Raw genomic sequence first — 17,975 nt, 5'->3', positions numbered from 1 at the left:
TCATGTACCTAAAAATCATAATATTATAACCATTAGACATACTATAATTTAATATCTACTGACACATAAATATGTTGATTATATAATATTTTAGGGAACAGTCATGTTTATTTCATATTTTAAATTCAAATAAGTAGATTACAAAACAGTCTATGTAAAATAATTACATTTTTAAGAAACAGTAAGTACATGTGCAGAAAAAGATATGGAAGATTAATGGTAACTATAATTCTTCTTTGTTTAAAAATAAATATATGTTACTTCTATAATTAAGTTTGAAAGGTAATTTTAAAATTGTGTTATGAAAGAAAAGACCCTGATGCTGGGAAAGATTGAGGGAGGAGGAAAAGGGAGCAACAGAGGATGAGATGGTTGGATGGCATCATTGACTCAATGGATATGAGTTTGAGAAAACGTCAGGAGATAGTGAAGGAGAGGGAAGTCTGGCATGCTGCAGTCCATGCGGTCACAAAAAGTCAGACACAACTGAGCAACTAACAATAAAATGAACATTACAAAAGCAATTTATGCTAATCGGAAAAAATTTAAACTATATGCAAGTATATACAGTAGAGTGGGAAGCAACATTCCCATCCTCTAGAAAATTCTATTCCTTTCCCAAGAGAAGAATAATTACTATTAACATTTTGCTGTGTATCCTTTCATACAAATCTAGATGGGTATTTGTGTGTGTGTGTGTATACATATATGTACATATCATGTGTGATTTCATATATCACATTCATATATACATAAAATTTCCTACAGAAGGGATCATACTGAGATACTTCTCTATGACTTACTTCATCCAGGTAACAGACTATTATGTCTATGTTTCATAGTGCAGGAACATAAATCTGCTTCATTATTTTGACAGCTCCATGGTACTCCAAAATAGAGGCACACTGTAATGGATTTACCTGGTCTATTACTGATGAACATTTGAGTTGTTTCTGATTTTTTACTACTGCAAACAATAGAGCAGTGAAACTCCTTGACTATGTGCCCTTTTGTATATATGCAAGGATGATTCAAGGTCTTCCCTCATAGTTCAGTTGATAAAGAATCTGCAATGCAGGAGACCCCAGTTTGGAAACATACGGGGTTTCCTGGTGGCTCAGATGGTAAAGAATCTGCCTGCAATGTGGGAGACCTGGGTCGATCCCTGGGTTGGGAAGATCCCCTGGAGGAGGGCATGGCAACCCCCCCCAGTATTCTTGCCTGGAGAATCCCATGGACAGAGGAGCCTGGTGGGCTACAGTCCATGGGGTCACAAAAAGTTAGACATGCTGCTGTTGCTGCTGCTAAGTCGATTCAGTCATGTCTGACTCTGTGTGACCCCACAGACGGCAGTCCACCAGGCTCCCCCGTCCCTGGGATTCTCCAGACAAGAACACTGGAGTGGGTTGCCATTTCCTTCTCCAATGCCTGAAAGTGAAAAGTGAAAGTGAAGTCGCTCAGTCATGTCCAACTCTTAGCGACCCCATGGACTGCAGCCTACCAGACTCCTCCGTCCATGGGATTTTCCAGGCAAGAGTACTGGAATGGGGTGCCATTGCCTTCTCCCAGACATGACTGAGGGACTAAGCCAAGGATGATTTAAGATTAATTTCCAAAAGTTGAACTTCTGGGTCAAAGGACACATACATTTTCAATTCCGATAGAAGCTGCCAACTTGTCTCCCTACGGACAAGTCCAATTTATACTCCCAGCAGCAAACCATTTATGACTGTTTCACTATATTCTCATCCACTTTAGAGATTATCAATTTAATTTTGGTCAGTGGGCAAACAAATAACATTTCATTCCATAGCCCACACTTTGGAAAACACTGCTCAGTAATTATTTTTGGGTTTTGAGCATTAGCCAGTCAACTATTTTAATTTCAAATGTTTTGAATAGTCTTCCCAAAATACTTATCATTGGAGAACTTGGTACAGAATATTAATTTACTTCTTTGGCTTAAAAGTACAATGGAATTGATACACAGCTGATTAACTTTGGATTGAAATTGATAGTCCCTTAAAGAACTACAGAAGATGCATAAAGACACAGCTGAATGCATGGTAAACCCAGAACTCACCTGTAAACTGGTGTTTGAAATGAACCCCTGACCTGTTTAGGGTCAACCTTGAGAGGGGGCAAAAATGGAAATATATGATGCCATTCTGGAAAAATTTAAAGGATAGTTTTAAAAGCAGCCTGCTTGCTCACTGCATAATCCCACATATAGAGTTGAAGAGGTACTGACTGCTTCTTATTCACTGCACAGGACAGCTCATCAGGAAAGAGAGGAGATGCATTAAAGGGATATTTGGGAATTTGCATGGAAGAAAGAGAGTAAACCATAATGGAACAAGGAGACCATCGTGGTGGTGAACATGAGCAACTGAGGGATGGGGTGAACCAATTCCCAGAGGTAATACAATGGGAACATATAAACTCAGTATTGTCCAGCATAGGCTTCTTCAGAGGAAGCTTGGCTTTGCCTAAAGATTATACTATGAATATTTAGAGACTGCTGCCTGTATTGCCAGGGTTCTTCTCATGCTGTTAAGGGTCTGAAGATGTGACAGTTACTGAATCATCATAGAGAACATAAAAGGCTGTGCAGAAAGACACAGTTCAAGGTGGTCAAATATCATGGTTGAAGGACATGCATTTTATCTCATGCTAACATGCAGAAAGTGTGGTGGTTTTTCCCTTGGATATGAGCATTCAGTTCAGTTCAGTAACTCAGTCATGTCCGACTCTTTGTGACCCCATGAATCACAGCACGCCAGGCCTCCCTGTCCATCACCAACTCCCTGAGTCCACCCAAACCCATGTCCATTGAGTCAGTGATGCCATCCAGCCATCTCATCCTCTGTCGTCCCCTTCTCTTCCTGCCCTCAATCTTTCCCAGCATCAGGGTCTTTTCAAATGAGTCAGCTCTTCGCATGAGGTGGCCAAAGTATTGGAGTTTCAGCTTCAACATCAGTCCTTCCAATGAACACCCAGGACTGATCTCCTTTAGGATGGACTAGTTGGATCTCCTTGCAGTCCAAGGGACTCTCAAAAGTCTTCTCCAACACCACAGTTCAAAAGCATCAATTCTTCAGCACTCAGCTTTCTTTATAGTCCAAATCTCACATCCATACATGACCACTGGAAAAACCATAGCCTTGACTAGATGGATCTTTGTTGGCAAAGTAATGTCTCTGCTTTTTAATATGCTGTCTAGGTTGGTCATAACTTTCCTTCCAAGGAGTAAGCGTCTTTTAATTTCATGGCTGCAATCACCATCTGCAGTGATTTTGGACCCCAGAAAAATAGTCTGACACTGTTTCCCCATGTATATGCCATGAAGTGATGGGACCAGATGCCATGATCTTAGTTTTCTGAATGTTGAGTTTTAAGCCAACTTTTTCACTCTCCTCTTTCACTTTCACCAAGAGGCTCTTTAGTTCTTCTTCACTTTCTGCCATAAGGGTGGTGTCATCTGCATATCTGAGGTTATTGATATGAGCATAGTTCTACGATACAGATATCATGCTTGATTTACAAAGGATGGAACTGAGGCTTAGTGAGGTTAAGTCTAGGATCACAAAGCCTCTAGGATGGTCATCAAGGACACCCACTTTCTGGGTGTTCTCACTCTGTGTAATCTTCTTCCCATGAGTGTGGGCTGGATTTAGTGACTCGTTTCCCAGGAGCAGATTAGATGTGATGGTGTGTCACTTTTGAGATGAGGTGGTAAAGACCTTAGAGCTTTGAGCTTTTACTAGGCTGATAAAGTTTTGAATATGGATAATGGTAGTGGCTGTGAATGTACTTAATGCCACTGAATCATACACTTACAGTTATAAATATACATATCCACAATTTTTAGAAGTTCAAAAAACAAAAGAAACACGGTAGCTTCATCTTGGGACTCTCTCTGTGATTCCACTCTCTGGGGAAAGTCAGCTGCCATGTTGTAAGCAGCCCTTTGGAAAGGCCAGGTGGCAAGGGATTGATGTTGCTGGCCGCAGCCATCGAGGATATGAGGCCTGCCAACAGTCACACGGGTAAGGTTGGGAATGGGTCCTCCTCCAGCTGAGCCATGAGATGGCCGTGGCCTGGGGAAGACCCTGCACTGGAGGTACTCTGTGGACTCCTGCCCCAACTGCTTATGCACAGAAACATGAGCAACTTAGGGAAGGGATGGACCAATTCCCAGAGGTGATATGATGGAAACATATGAGCTAATAAGCATTGTCCAGTGTAGGCTGTGAGATAAGAACTTATATTGGTAAATTTGGGGGTAATTTGTTACACAGCAGTTGATAACTGATAGCTACTAACTGGCAACACTGCGATTTAGATCCTGTTTTGCCTGTCCTCAGAGTCTAAGGTCTTCATTCATTCATTAATTGATTCATTCACTCAAATATATATTTGTGCTATGTACCAGGTATACACCATGCTAGGAGCAATACACACAGTGATGTATCAATAGCCTATTTTTTCCTAAACAAACAGGACCCCTTCTGCATAATCTCTGGCTTCCTATGAGGAGACCAACTTGCCATTACAGCAGAGGTGGGCAATCTCAACTGTACATGCTTTCATCTACTCCCCTGGTTAACACTTTCCTTCTCCCCTTCTTTCCTTCCTCCCAGGGGACTGTATCTCCAGTCCCTGTGGAGACATGCATTTCCAGCCTTTAGCAAAGCTAGAGGCAAAGTCACTGTGCAGGGACATCTGGGCACTCGCCTTGCTGCTTCTCCTGGGAGAGGAAGTGACCTTGCTGATACTGAGTTTGGCTATAAAATTAGGAGAACTGATTGTTTAAAACTGTTCTGTGAAACACAGGGCACAGACCATTTTATAAGTTCTCCCCTAGGTCCCTGAAAGAAAGGCCTGTGGAATGGCTGAGCTTCTCAGATCCAGGGAGAGGTCTTCTTACGGGACGAACTTTTTGCAGGCCCAGCGGGGAGTCTGGAAGACAGGGGAAGCTTCACTGGAAGATGGTACATGTACTCTTACTCTGAACCCATCTCTTCCAATGAGATTTTGCGCCCTCAGCTGACTATTTCAGCCCTTCCTCTAACTGTGCAGTAGGAGTAATGCTCAGTCTTTTTTCTTCTCTCCTCAGCACCAATGATTTGACTACTATTACTCTCTGGTTTGTGAAGATGACTTGCTTCCTAAATGCATTTAGCAGTCCTTAATTTGTATAAATAGACACATCAAAACAAGAGAAACTTAGAGTACATGAGTGCTAAACACTTCCCATGTGAATACTTATCATAGAAGAAGTGGATATTTGATTTCAATTTAAACCCAAATCTGTCTAGACTTCGAATCGATGTTAAAATGTAAAAGTGTACTAGTTCTGAAGTTGTTTTACGTCAGAAATGCAGAATATTTTTGCACTGTACTTTACATGGGTGTCTAGTGTAGTCTAGACCAGGGGTTGACAAACTTTGTCTGTGAAGGTCAAGATAGGAATTATTTTAGGTTTTACTGGCCACAGACTATATCAATTCAAACTCTTCACTCAGTCGTTGTAGCTTGAAAGCAGTTATAGACAACAGATACTGCCTAAATGAATGGACATGTCTGTGTTTCAACTGAACTTTATTCATCAAAATAGGCAGCAGGAGGAACAAGGCCCTCAGACTGTAGTTTGCCAACCTCTGGTCTCGACTCTTTTATTCTACCTCCTCAAATTTATTTGGCATGTGAGAATGGTGAGGATACCTAGCAGAAAAGTTGTTATTCTATGAGCCACAATTTGAACATATTCAAATTCACTTCTTTAATTAAAATTCTTATAGATTCACTCGGAATGTTTTCTAGAAAGCTAAACAGCTTAGGCTTCAGATGACTGCAGTTGAATTTAAAAAGTCAAATTCACAAAGATACGTGCATCCCAATGTTCACTGCAGCGCTATTTGCCATCGTTGAGACATGGAAACAACCTAAATGTCCACCAACAGAAGAATGGACAAAGAAGATGTGGTATATGTAAATACAATGGAATACCGCTCAGCCATAGAAAAGAATAAAATAATGCTGTTTGCAGCAACATGGATGGACCTAGAAATTATCATGCTAAAGTTTAATAAGCCAGACAAAAACAAGTATCATGTTGCTTATATGTGAAATCTAAAATAAAAGGATGATGTAAATGAACTTATATATGAAACAGAAATAGACCCATAGACATAGAAAACAAACTTGTGGTTACCAGGGGGGAAAGTGATAAGGAGGGATAAATTAGGAGCTTGAAATGAACATATACACACTGCTATATATAAAATAGATAACTAGCATGGACCTACTGTATAGCACTGGAAGCTATGTTCACTATTCTGTAATAATCTATAAGGGAAAAGAATCTGAAAAAGAACATGTATATGTGTGTGAATAGCTTTGCTGTACACTTGAAACTAACACAACATTGTAAATCAACTAAACTACCCCAAAACCCCAATGAAGAATGAAAGGCAAAAAAAAAAAAAAATCAAATTCCATGTAAAAGAAATGAAAGGAACACACCATTAAGGGGAATTTTCTTAATGTTGCTAGTCTAGACTGCAATTTTTCACAGATCTGTCACTTTTATTGGATCGTGAGCTCCTCAAAGACAGGAAAACTTTATTCACAACTGTGCCAGTTCTTTTGGTATAGAGTAGGTGCTCAGTAAATGTTAGTTGAAGAAACTCTCAGGGACATATGTGACAAATTATTAGTTTCCAGAATAAGCAATTAACTGGTAACAATTCTGACATGTTTGGGCTTCCCTGGTGGCTCAGTCAATAAAGAATCTACCTGCATTGCGGGAGACTTGGGTTCAACCCCTGACATGTCTGGAGATAATTGCTATGGTAAGAACACCAAGTGGACATAAAGACATGACAGGATTATTATCTCTACATATTGAAAAACCACAGAATCAAATAAGCACCTCAGTGGCCACCAGCCTTTGCTTTTCAGTTGCTGGCTCCCTGAGGCACCATTGCTCTGCTAAAGCTCACCATGGCCGACTTGATCTTCAGAGGATAGGTCATGTTGGCATGATCAGGAATGGCCTTAGTTGGCTATGAAATCTCCAGTGTCCCTTTATTTTGGTTACTCACAACAATGATTTCTTTTAATTTCTCTAGCAAAGTATATTCAGCAGTAGATAGCTTCTTTTAGGAAATGTCCCTAAATCCTATAATACTCTACTAAATCTTTGATGATGCCCCGAGGCATGACTACTAAGGAAGTCATCTCCAGTCAAATGTCCCCAATAGCATTTGAATCTTTTGCTTTTTGTGTCAGTCTTGGGTGGTTCCACAAATAAGTCAACCACATTGAAAGAATTTATTTTTAAAGTCTGAGATCCCCCTGAAGATTTGGGGGTGAGGGAGACATAGACTCTGATCCTCACAGCAAATTCAAATTTCAATGCATCGAACCATTGCCACCAAGGGGGGTTTGGCCATTTGCAGGAAAATCTCTGTCCCCACCACTCTCCTTGGTGCTGCCCTCGTCCTCCCAAACTTCCTCAACACCTCTAACTTGGTCAAATCTTCCACAGAGGCGAAAGCTTCTTATTCCTTAGTTGGAATAAAAAGCTTTAAGTGTGAATACCCTTGGAGGAACTAAGAAGTGAACAAACTAAATGAATTTAAATGGAGATAAAAGTTAGGTATCCAAGGCTTCCTTGATATGGCTGAGAGGCAAGAAAGAATTGAGGGCACTGCATCTAAAGATGGTGAGAGAAAGTCAGGGTGAAGGTGGGAGACTCAGCAAGGGAGGGTGGACAGACAGAAACACAAGCATTTAATCCACAGCTCAGCCCCAGGCCAGCTCCACCAGGTAGGTGTCCAAGGTTAAAGCAGCATCTCACCAGCCTTCAGTTTCCTAACAATTTAAAGAAAGTAGCAGTCAATGCTGAGAGGAGAGAAGATGCCTTCATTAGAGAAACTAAGGAATCGGACACAAAGCAACAACCATCTAGAATTTCCTAATTGCTTGAACAGAACAGATTAATTAATTCACTTTGGAGAATCAAACAACTGAAATGTACCTGAGCTGAAAGCACAGCGTAGAAATGACGGTATGTAGGAGGTGTAAGCTAGGGCTCTGTCAGATAGTAAAGATTTTAGGCTTTGTAGACCACAGGGTCTCTATTTCACAACTCTGCCATTACAGTGCAAAAGCAGTCACAGGCGATTTGTAAGCAAATGGGTGTGGCTAAGTTTCAATAAAACTTTATTTACAAAAACATTCTGCAGGTCAAATGTGGTCATCGGGCTATATAGCTTGCTGACCTCTAGCTTACAGCATATTAAAGAGAAGATCCCTTCTCACTTCCCAGACCATGTACATCACGACATCTTACAAAGAATTGGGTTCCAAAGTTAGCAAACAGTAGTCAGAATTATCTCCTAGATTGCAGAATTGCCTGTAGGAACAGTAATTTACTGCAGATAGAGCATATCACACGTCCCACACCAAGTTCCTTATAAGTAATTCGCTCTGACAGCCAAAGAGCTCATGCCACAAAAATTCTTGCTCATGCCAATATATTCTCATAACTTAAATACAAATGTGAAAGGAAGTCAGTGTACAACACCCTTGAATAATGCATAGGCGCCTTTTAAAAGAAAGATAACATCTCCTGGACCTTCAGCATCATTTTAGATTACTTTTATTGCAATGTTGCTTAAGTATGTATAAAACTAACACAATTCAATAGCAAGTGCTTTTGTTTATGGCTCTTATGCAATTCAGAAACCAAAATAAAATAATGCAATGGATCATGGTGTCCTGCTGCAGTGAAATCATGACCTGCGATGTAAAAAAGTCATTAACTGCCACAGTCCCTGACTGCTGCAAAACACCAACCTGCCACCCCTGGGCTTTCCCTTAGTGTGTACGTGTCATTTACAAATCAATGCCCCTTCTTTCCCCACCTCACTGGCCAGGATAGCCTCATACCTGCTAGTGGAAATCAATGAAAACTCTGAAATTCAGCAGCAGATGATCAGAATGTATGCATAATCCCTGCTTGCAGAGAGGACACAGAGTCCCCTGAGAATGGATTTTAGCACCCCAGTTTGAGAACTATTGCTATGGAAACCGAATTCCTTAAACCTAGTGATGATTCTGAAACCTTTCTAGCATGTGTTACTTTCACCATTCAGGTGACACTGGGCATTTATTCCTTCCTTCTGCATTGATCAGTGGCTCCTCCAGACTAGAGAACAAGGTAGGTGGACTGTTGTGTAGCAGCTCTTTTCTAAGCTGAGTTATAACCATGACTTCAAGAAAGTCACTTCTCTTCTCTGAGCCTCCATTTCCCCACCTGCAAATTAGGTGGTTGAACTCCAAAGGCATTTCCATCTCTTACAGTCGCTATTGCTATGAGCTATAAAAAAGGGAACTGAACCAAAGCACAGTATTGGTAACTAGGTGTTCACAGAGGCAAGCAAAATGTGTCCCATAGTTGGAACGACATGGATACTTGGTCATTTGAAGAGAAACATGGGAGCAACAGGACATTACAACTAAAATGGACCTTGGAGATCATTTAGGCTACAGTTCCTGTTTTATAAATTTATATATTAGAGTAACTGCTCTAGGCTAGGCCTTTTACAAGATGTTGGAGATATCTTGGAGAGCGTGTGTGTTGCGTACTCAGTCACGTCCGATTCTTTGCAACCCCATGGATGGTAGCCCTCCAGGCCCTCTGTACATGGAATTTTCCAGGCAAGAATACTGGAGTGGGTTGCCATTTCCTACTCCAAGGGATCTTTCCAATTGAGGGATTAAGCCCACGAATCTTGCATCTCCTGCATTGGCAAGCAGATTCTTTACCACTATGCCACCTGGAAAACCCAGGTATAATAGCAAATGGAACAAAATACTTGCTCTTACAGAGCCTAAATTACAGTGAGGAGGGACTGAGATAAATCAGCAAATAATTATAATAAAATAATAATAAATTATATATATACAAATATAGTAAAAAGTAAAATTTATATATGTAAAAACTATAAATTTTTAAAACATAGGTTTTATATGTGTAAGTTTTACTACACAGTATTTTTACTATAGATGATATATATATGATATTATATATACAAACAGAAATTGCTCTGGCTACGTTAGGAGTACTGGTAGGCAATTGACCCTGACCTGGAGGATCAAGAAAGTCTTCTGCAGCAAAGAGACACAAATATAAAGAACAGACTTTTGGACTGTGTGGGAGAAGGCGAGAGTGGGATGATTTGAGAGAACAGTATTGAAACATGTATATTACCATATGTGAAACAAATCACCAGTCCAACTTTAATGCATGAAACAGGCCACTCAAAGCCGGTGCACTGGGACAACCCAGAGGAATGGAATGGGTAGTGGGTTTCAGGACGGGGGACACATGTACACCCATGGCTGGTTCCTGTCAGTTCAGTTCAGTTCAGTCACTCAGTCATGTCCGACTCTTTGTGACCCCATGAACCACAGCACGCCAGGCCTCCCTGTCCATCACCAACTCCCGGAGTTTACCCAAACTCATGTCCATTGAGTCGGTGATGCCATCCAACCATCTCATCCTCTGATGCCCCCTTCTCCTTCTGCCCTCAATCTTTCCCAGCATCAGGGTCTTTTCAAATGAGTCAGCTCTTCGGTTACTGTCAATGTATGGCAAAAATCGCTACAATGTTGTAAAGTAATTAGCCTCCAATTAAAACAAATAAATACATTTTTTTAAAAAAGAAAGTCTTCTGGAGGAACATCACTCATCAGTGAATCCTGTGACTCCTCAGCATTGCGGAGACAGCAAGGTGTGGTGGGAGGTGTGACATTTGGGGACCACACATGCCCTGAGTACTGAAGCATATCAACTCATCTCTAGTTGACATCTGACAAATGGAAATTGGGGTCTCAATGCGCTATGACTTCTGATCATTTGAAATTTTAAAAAATGTTTTAATTGAAGTATATTTGATTTATAATATTGTGTTAGTTTCAGGTATACAGCAAAGTGATTTGGTTATACATATATGTATATATCTATATTCTTTCTGTATTTCTTTTCCATTACAGCTTATTACAAGATATTGAATTTGATTCCTTATGCTATACAGTAAAACATTGTTGTTTATTTATTTTATATATGATAGTGTGCTCCCCTAGTGACTCAGTGGTAAAGAATCCCCTTGCCAATGCAGGAGATGCAGGTTCAATCCCTGGGTCAGGAAGATCCCCTGGAGAAGGAAATAGCAACCCACTCCAGTATTCTTGCCTGGGAAATCCCATGGACAGAAGAGCCCAGCAGTCTGCAGTCCATGGGGTTGCAGAGTCAGACACTTTAAGCAATGACTAAAGAACAACCACAGTGTGCATTTGTTAATCCCACACCCCCAATTTCTTGGGATTTGGAGGATTTATTGGAGTTTTTAAATAAAAAATGATGGATTTCTAAATTTTAGCACTTCATTTTAATGTTTGAAAATACTAAAATAAATAAAGCCTTCATCTAGCCCATCGTTGCCCCTGGCACTCTCTGCTCTTTGCCCCCTGGTCCCCTGGACCTCTTCTTCTTGCATCTGCAAAGTGTTCTGGCTAAGTGTCCATCACAGGATGAGAAGCTTATAGATGCAGGACTCCTGCCTGAGACAGATATTTTTAATGAACTCTGAAATAGCACTCAGACATGAGTATTTGAACTAAATCATCAGAGAATGTTTGGAATTTAGGGGGCTGGGGAGGGGGGGATTCTAAACAATCCCCCCTTTGGTTCTCACACTGTTCCAACAGGAGGGCAGATTGTGCCTCATGAATTAAAGTCACTTGGGTCCCTAGGAAATTTATAGATTTTTAAAAGCATTTACCAAATTCTGTTTTGGGTTACTTTTGGACCGTCAGCATTCATCTGCTACATCAGCCTTGGGAAACTTCCATTTCGTGTCACAGCAGGCACTTTTCCGGAAGACAGAAGCGCAGGATGGGGGAAGCAGAACCCACGTTGTAGTTCCAAAGCAGAAAATTAAACTCTGATGTGCATTTGACAGATGCATGAAAATCAAATCCCGAATAGTGGAAGAGGAAGGTTGCCATGGCGTTTTTGCAAAACATCACTTCTGAGAATGAGAATTTCGTGGTACACAGATTTCCCTCTTTCCTTGCTTTTTCCCCATTAGGCGGAGAACATCTGAAGAGTTACGGGAAGAGAAAATCTGGTGTCAAGCATAGCCCCTCACAGCTGGGTCTCTGGGAGGAAGGTGGGGACATCCTATAATGACAGGGACTCTGGGTCCCCCTTCTTTCATGCAGCACAGCACTCTGGGAGAGGGTGGGGGCCCAACTCCTCTCCTCCCATCCCCCAGGGGGCAGGCAATAGCATTAATCAGCCACTGCCTAATTACCAGCTAACTAATTAGCAAGGAAGGTTGCTCCCAGGGCCCTGCTGTGTCTTAATAATTAATCCATAAACTGGTTAATCCGTCAACTCCTTCCCTTGATCTCCCAGCAAAAATCCACAGTGTGATCTATGCCCCACCCCAGTCACACAAGAAAGAAACTCTGGAGTTGTTTTCCAGCTTTCCTGCCTCCATGTCCTCTCCTGATTGTTTACCAAATGCCACTAAATCTACCTTCTCAGTGTCTCTCTGACATGTCCTCCCCTTTGCCTTCTCCCTGTTTCTCCTCTGATTCAGCTGGCCACCATCCCCACCCCATCTCACGCCTCAACAACTGAAACAGTTTTCCTTACCAGGTCTCCCTACCAGGTTTTCCAGTCACTCTCCCCATGTCAACCCATCTTTCTTTCTGCTCCCCAAAATATCGATATGAAATGGGCTTCGATGTGTCTTCGGCTTAACTATCTTACCTCAATTACCCCCCCACCTATAAAATTAAGTTCATAATATTCTATATGATAATCAGAGCCTCCATGATCTGCACCAGCTGCTCTGCCTTGCGGAAGTGTTCATTCTTAAGTCAATCACATCAACACCGGGCAGCACAGAGGGATCTTCGTCCTGGTCTTTTGGTGGACACACAGTGGGCTGATAGCTTTCTGTGACTCTAGGCACTGTAGTTCAATGGCAACAACCTGGCAGCTGGTGACTTGATCACTTGCAGCTCAAGCGGTGTAGCCTATAAAAAAGATCTCCACGTTCCCTTCCTCTGACCCATTCACATGCCTTATTTGATGCTTTGAACACGGCTGATTGCTCTCTCCCCCTTACACTCTTCTTTCGTACACTCCTCATTTTTCTCCTGCATTCCCAACTGCTACTTCAGGCTTTTCTTTGCTAACTCCTCTTTTCACTCCTCCCCTTGGAGGACCCACTAGCCCTTGACTCTCTTTTCAGTCTCTACATACATGCACTTTGAGAGCTCCTCTGGTCCCATGTGTTTATTTATTTTTTAATTTATTTGTTTTTTATTTGTTTATTTGGATGCAGTAGGTCTTTCGTGGCACTCGGGCTTTCTCTAGTTGCAGTGCACAGGCTTCTCTTGTTGCAGAACATGGGCTCTGGGGCACGCGGATTGAATAGTTGCAGCAAACGGGCTTAGTTGCCCCTCAGTTCAGTTGCTCAGTCGTGTCTGACTCTTTGTGACCCCATGGACTGCAGCATGCCAGTCTTCCTGGTCCATCACCAACTCCCGGAGATTGCTCTAACTCATGTCCATCAAGTTGGTGATGCCATCCAACCATCTCATCCTTCGTTGTCCCCTTCTCCTCCTGCCTTCATTCAATCTTTTTCAGCATCAGGGTCTTTTCTAATGAGTTGCCCCTCAGCATGTGGGACCTTAGTTCCCCGATCAGGGATCAAACCTGCATCCCCTGCATTGGAAGGCAGATTTTTAACCACTGGACAACCAGGAGAGTCCTATTGGTCCCATGGCTTTAAAAACCTTCCAGACTATGGTGACTCTGAAATTTACACCTGTAGCTCTGACTTCTCCCTCAGGCTCAGATTTGAATATCCACCAACTTAATGTCTTCACTAAGAGGCAACTCAAGCTCAATAGTCAGAAACAACAGCTATAGTTGACCCTTGAACAACACAGGGATTAGGGTCTTCCACTCTCCATGCAGCCAAAAGTCCCATATGACTTACAGTCCACCCTCACTATCCATGGTTTCACATCTACAGATACAACCATGGATCATGTAGTATTGTAATATGTATTTACTGGGAAAAAAATCTGTGTATAAGTGGACCCACACAATTCAAACCTATGTTGTTTGAGAGTCCACTGTACTTATTTTCATCACACTAACCTCCAATCTCCTTCTTCCTCTAGTTTTATTTATTTATTCTTTTTAGACATCTCTTTAAATAGCATCATCCTCCATTTAACGACTCAGGCCATAAACTTCAGTGACTTCTTAAACAGATCTGCTCTTACCACTCTAGTAAAATTGCAACTGTTTCCCCTTCCCAAGTATCCCTCCTCTATTTTTTCCTTTTACCATAACATTCTCCAAGCCAGGCTTCAGCAATACGTGAACTGTGAACTTCCAGATTTCAAGCTGGTTTTAGAAAAGGCAGAGGAACCAGAGATCAAACTGCCAACATCCGCTGGATCATTGAAAAAGCAAGAGAGTTCCAGAAAAACATCTATTTCTGCTTTATTAACTATGCCAAAGCCTTTGACTGTGTGGATCACAATAAACTATGGAAAATTCTGAAAGAGATGGGAACACCAGACCACCTGACCTGCCTCTTGAGAAACCTGTATGCAGGTCAGGAAGCAACAGTTAGAACTGGACATGGAACAACAGACTGGTTCCAAATTGAGAAAGAAGTATGTCAAGGCTGTATATTGTCATCCTGCTTATTTAACTTATATGCAGAGTACATCATGAGAAATGCTGGGCTGGAAGAAACACAAGCTGGAATCAAGATTGCTGGGAGAAATATCAATAACCTCAGATATGCAGATGACACCACGGTTATGGCAGAAAGTGAAGAAGAACTAAAGAGCCTCTTGATGAAAGTGAAAGAGGAGAGTAAAAAAGTTGGCTTAAAGCTCAACATTCAGAAAACTAAGATCATGGCATCCAGTCCCATCACTTCATGGCAGATAGATGGGAAAACAGTGGAAACAGTGGCTAACTTTATTTTTCCGGGCTCCAAAATCACTGCAGATGGTGATTGCAGCCATGAAATTAAAAGATGCTTACTCCTTGGAAGGAAAGTTATGACCAACCTAGACAGCATATTAAAAAGCAGAGAGATTACTTTGCAAACAAAGGTCCGTCTAGTCAAGGCTATGGTTTTTCCAGTGGTCATGTATGGATGTGAGAGTTGGACTATAAAGAAAGCTGAGTGCCGAAGAATTGATGCTTTTGAACTGTGGTGTTGGAGAAGACTTTTGAGAGTCCCTTGGACTGCAAGGAGATCCAACCAGTCCCTCCTAAAGGAGATCAGTCCTGGGTGTTCATTGGAAGGACTGATGTTGAAGCTGAAACTCCAATACTTTGGCCACCTCATGCAAAGAGGTGACTTATTGGAAAGGTCCCTGATGCTGGGAAAGATTGAGGGCAGGAGGAGAAGGGGACGACAGAGGATGAGATGGCTAGATGGCATCACCGACTCGATGGACATGGGTTTGGGTGGACTCAGGGAGTTGGTGATGGACAGGGACGCCTGGCATGCTGTGGTGGTTCATGGGGTCGCAAAGAGTCAGACACGGCTGAGCGACTACTGAACTGAACATACATCATCTTCAAAACATGCAATATAATGTGCTGCCTTTTACATTTATTCTCTGTTCCTTCCTTTCCCTGCTAGAATGTAAGTTCTACAAAGGCAGGAATCTCTATTTTGTTCACAAGTATATTCAAGCACACAGAACATAGGCTGGTCCCTGAGGGGGAATCAGTACACATTTGTAAATGAACTAATAAGTGAAGTTTGACTCATTTCTTTCCTTCATAGCCCACATCTGGCCCAGCAACATCTGTGAATAAGCCCACCCTCAACACACACAAAGATGTGACCTCTTATCACCTCCACTGTATGTTACAGTACACCCTGTTCCAAGTCACCTTCATCTTTTCACTTGGATTATTCTCACAGCCTCTCATCGGATCTCCTTGTCCCACTCCTGTCTTGCTCCATTCAAATCCATTCTTCACTGTACACCATAGCCAGAATGGTCTCTTTAACGTACAAATAAATTACGACCATGACCCTCCCCAGCTCAAATCTCTGCAGTGCCCTTCCATAATGGATCATGTTCTGCATAACATCTCCTGCTCTATCCCCTGCCCACATCTCTGGTCTCACTTCCTTTCACTCTTTCCATGCTTTCCAGTCACAGTGGCTTCTTCCTGATTGATGGACAATCACCCTACTCTGGACTCAGAGCTTTGCACAAGCTCTATACCTTGTCTGGCACACTTTCCCCCAGACTTTAGTATGGCTCTGATTCAGGCCTCTGGTCAAATGTCACCCCACTGAGAGGCCTTTCTTGACCACCCCATCTGCCACCTACCACCAGCATTAAACATCATCCCTATTCCTTCTAATTCATTTTTGTCCACAGCACTTATTACTGAAAATAAAACTTATCTGATTACTTATTCATTGGCTGTTTGCCTCATGAGGATGCAAACTCCAAGAGGACAGGGGTCTCTCAGCTGTTCGTGTCTCTGGTGTCCAGAAATGCCAAGCACAGAGTGGATGCCCAGTGTATATTTGTTCACTGCCTGAACACCCATTGAGGTTGCAGTTAATCCTCTCTGAGGCCTGCACACTCTGTAGAGGAAAGGATGTGACCTCGCCTTAGAAAGTAACAGCTACAAAAGGACTATTTCTAAGGCCTGACCTTGAACTACAGCAGGGTTTAGGAAGTGAAGTGAAAGTCACTTAGTCATGTCCGACTCTTTGTGACCCCATGGACTGTAGTCCATGGAATTCTCTAGGCCAGAATATTGGAGCAGGTAGCCTTTCCCTTCTCCAGAGGATCTTCCCAACCCAGGGATCAAACCCAGATCTCCCGCACTGCAGGCAGATTCTTTACCAGCTGAGCCACAAGGGAAGCCAAGAATACTGGAGCAGGTAGCCTTTCCTTTCTCCGGAGGATCTTCCCGACCCAGGAATCAAATCAGGGTCTCTGGCATTGCAGGCAGATTCTTTACCAACTAAGGTTACCAGGGAAGCCCAAGAATACTGGAGTGGGTAGCCTTTCCCTTCTCCAGAGGATCTTCCCAACCCAGGGATCAAACCCAGATCTCCCGTATTGCAGGCAGATTCTTTACCAGCTGAGCCACCAGGGAAGCCCAAGGTTCAGGCGGGAGTACAAATAGCAGCCAAAGTCTTCAGCCAAGGCCACATGGAACCACTCAGATTCTGGGTTGGGTCCCTACTCTGATGAATACTTCAGTCTCTGCTGAACTCCTGCAAAGGACTGTCAAGCAAACAGGTCTAATAGAAGACAAGTCCCTCTGTGGCAGTGATTTAAATGGAAGGCTAATAAGAGAGCCAGTTCCAATTAAGCCCTTCATGGTGAAGAGGATAAAGTAAGCCTGAGAGAGTGAACAAGAGAAAGAATATTTTGTTCTGCCAGGAGATACCTTTTATTACTTTATATTTATTTATTTCATTGCCTTTTATCCACTGTGGAACTTATACCAAACGCTCAGCCTCTAAGAGCAGAGATGTGCAAATTGGATGTTTTAAGGGATTAGCGAGTAAAGGAGGTCTAGAAATTGGCAAGGTGTTAATGCTAAGAAAAGGTTCCTAATCTCCTTTGTCCTTCTGCTGCAAAGGGGAAGGGGAATCTTCTCCAGTATTTTCCCCTGACAGATGGAGCCTAGGGAAGCAGAATGAGGACAAAGCTCAGAGTCATAAACCCAAGGGGGAGGTCTTGCCGTGCTACAGGCTCCTGGGCAAGTCAATGCACTGTCATTTGCCTCATCTGTAGAGGGGTGCTTTCATTGTTTTGTTTCCTTTTTTTAACCACTTTACTCCCTCCTCTAAATAGAG

At 42.3% G+C, this 17,975-nt stretch overlaps 1 protein-coding gene across 8 annotated transcripts in view; it reads right to left on the bottom strand.

The window, feature by feature from the left end:
- Positions 1-17,975, bottom strand: part of RGS6 (regulator of G protein signaling 6) — a 588,674-nt gene that overhangs the window by 318,808 nt on the left and 251,891 nt on the right. Inside the window, exon 1 of one of the 8 annotated variants that reach the window (XM_081508921.1) lies at positions 8,962-9,097. The exons of the other annotated variants lie outside the window; for them this stretch is intronic. The gene's annotated coding sequence lies outside the window, so the exon portion shown is untranslated. Of the gene's footprint in view, positions 1-8,961; positions 9,098-17,975 lie in introns of those variants that run through there. 8 annotated transcript variants of the gene reach the window in all.

Source organism: Giraffa tippelskirchi, chromosome 7 (assembly GCF_054371585.1).
Source record: "Giraffa tippelskirchi isolate mGirTip1 chromosome 7, T2T-mGirTip1v1.2.pri, whole genome shotgun sequence".
Taxonomy (NCBI): Eukaryota; Metazoa; Chordata; class Mammalia; order Artiodactyla; family Giraffidae; genus Giraffa; species Giraffa tippelskirchi.
This window is presented reverse-complemented; position numbering and strand designations above follow the sequence as displayed.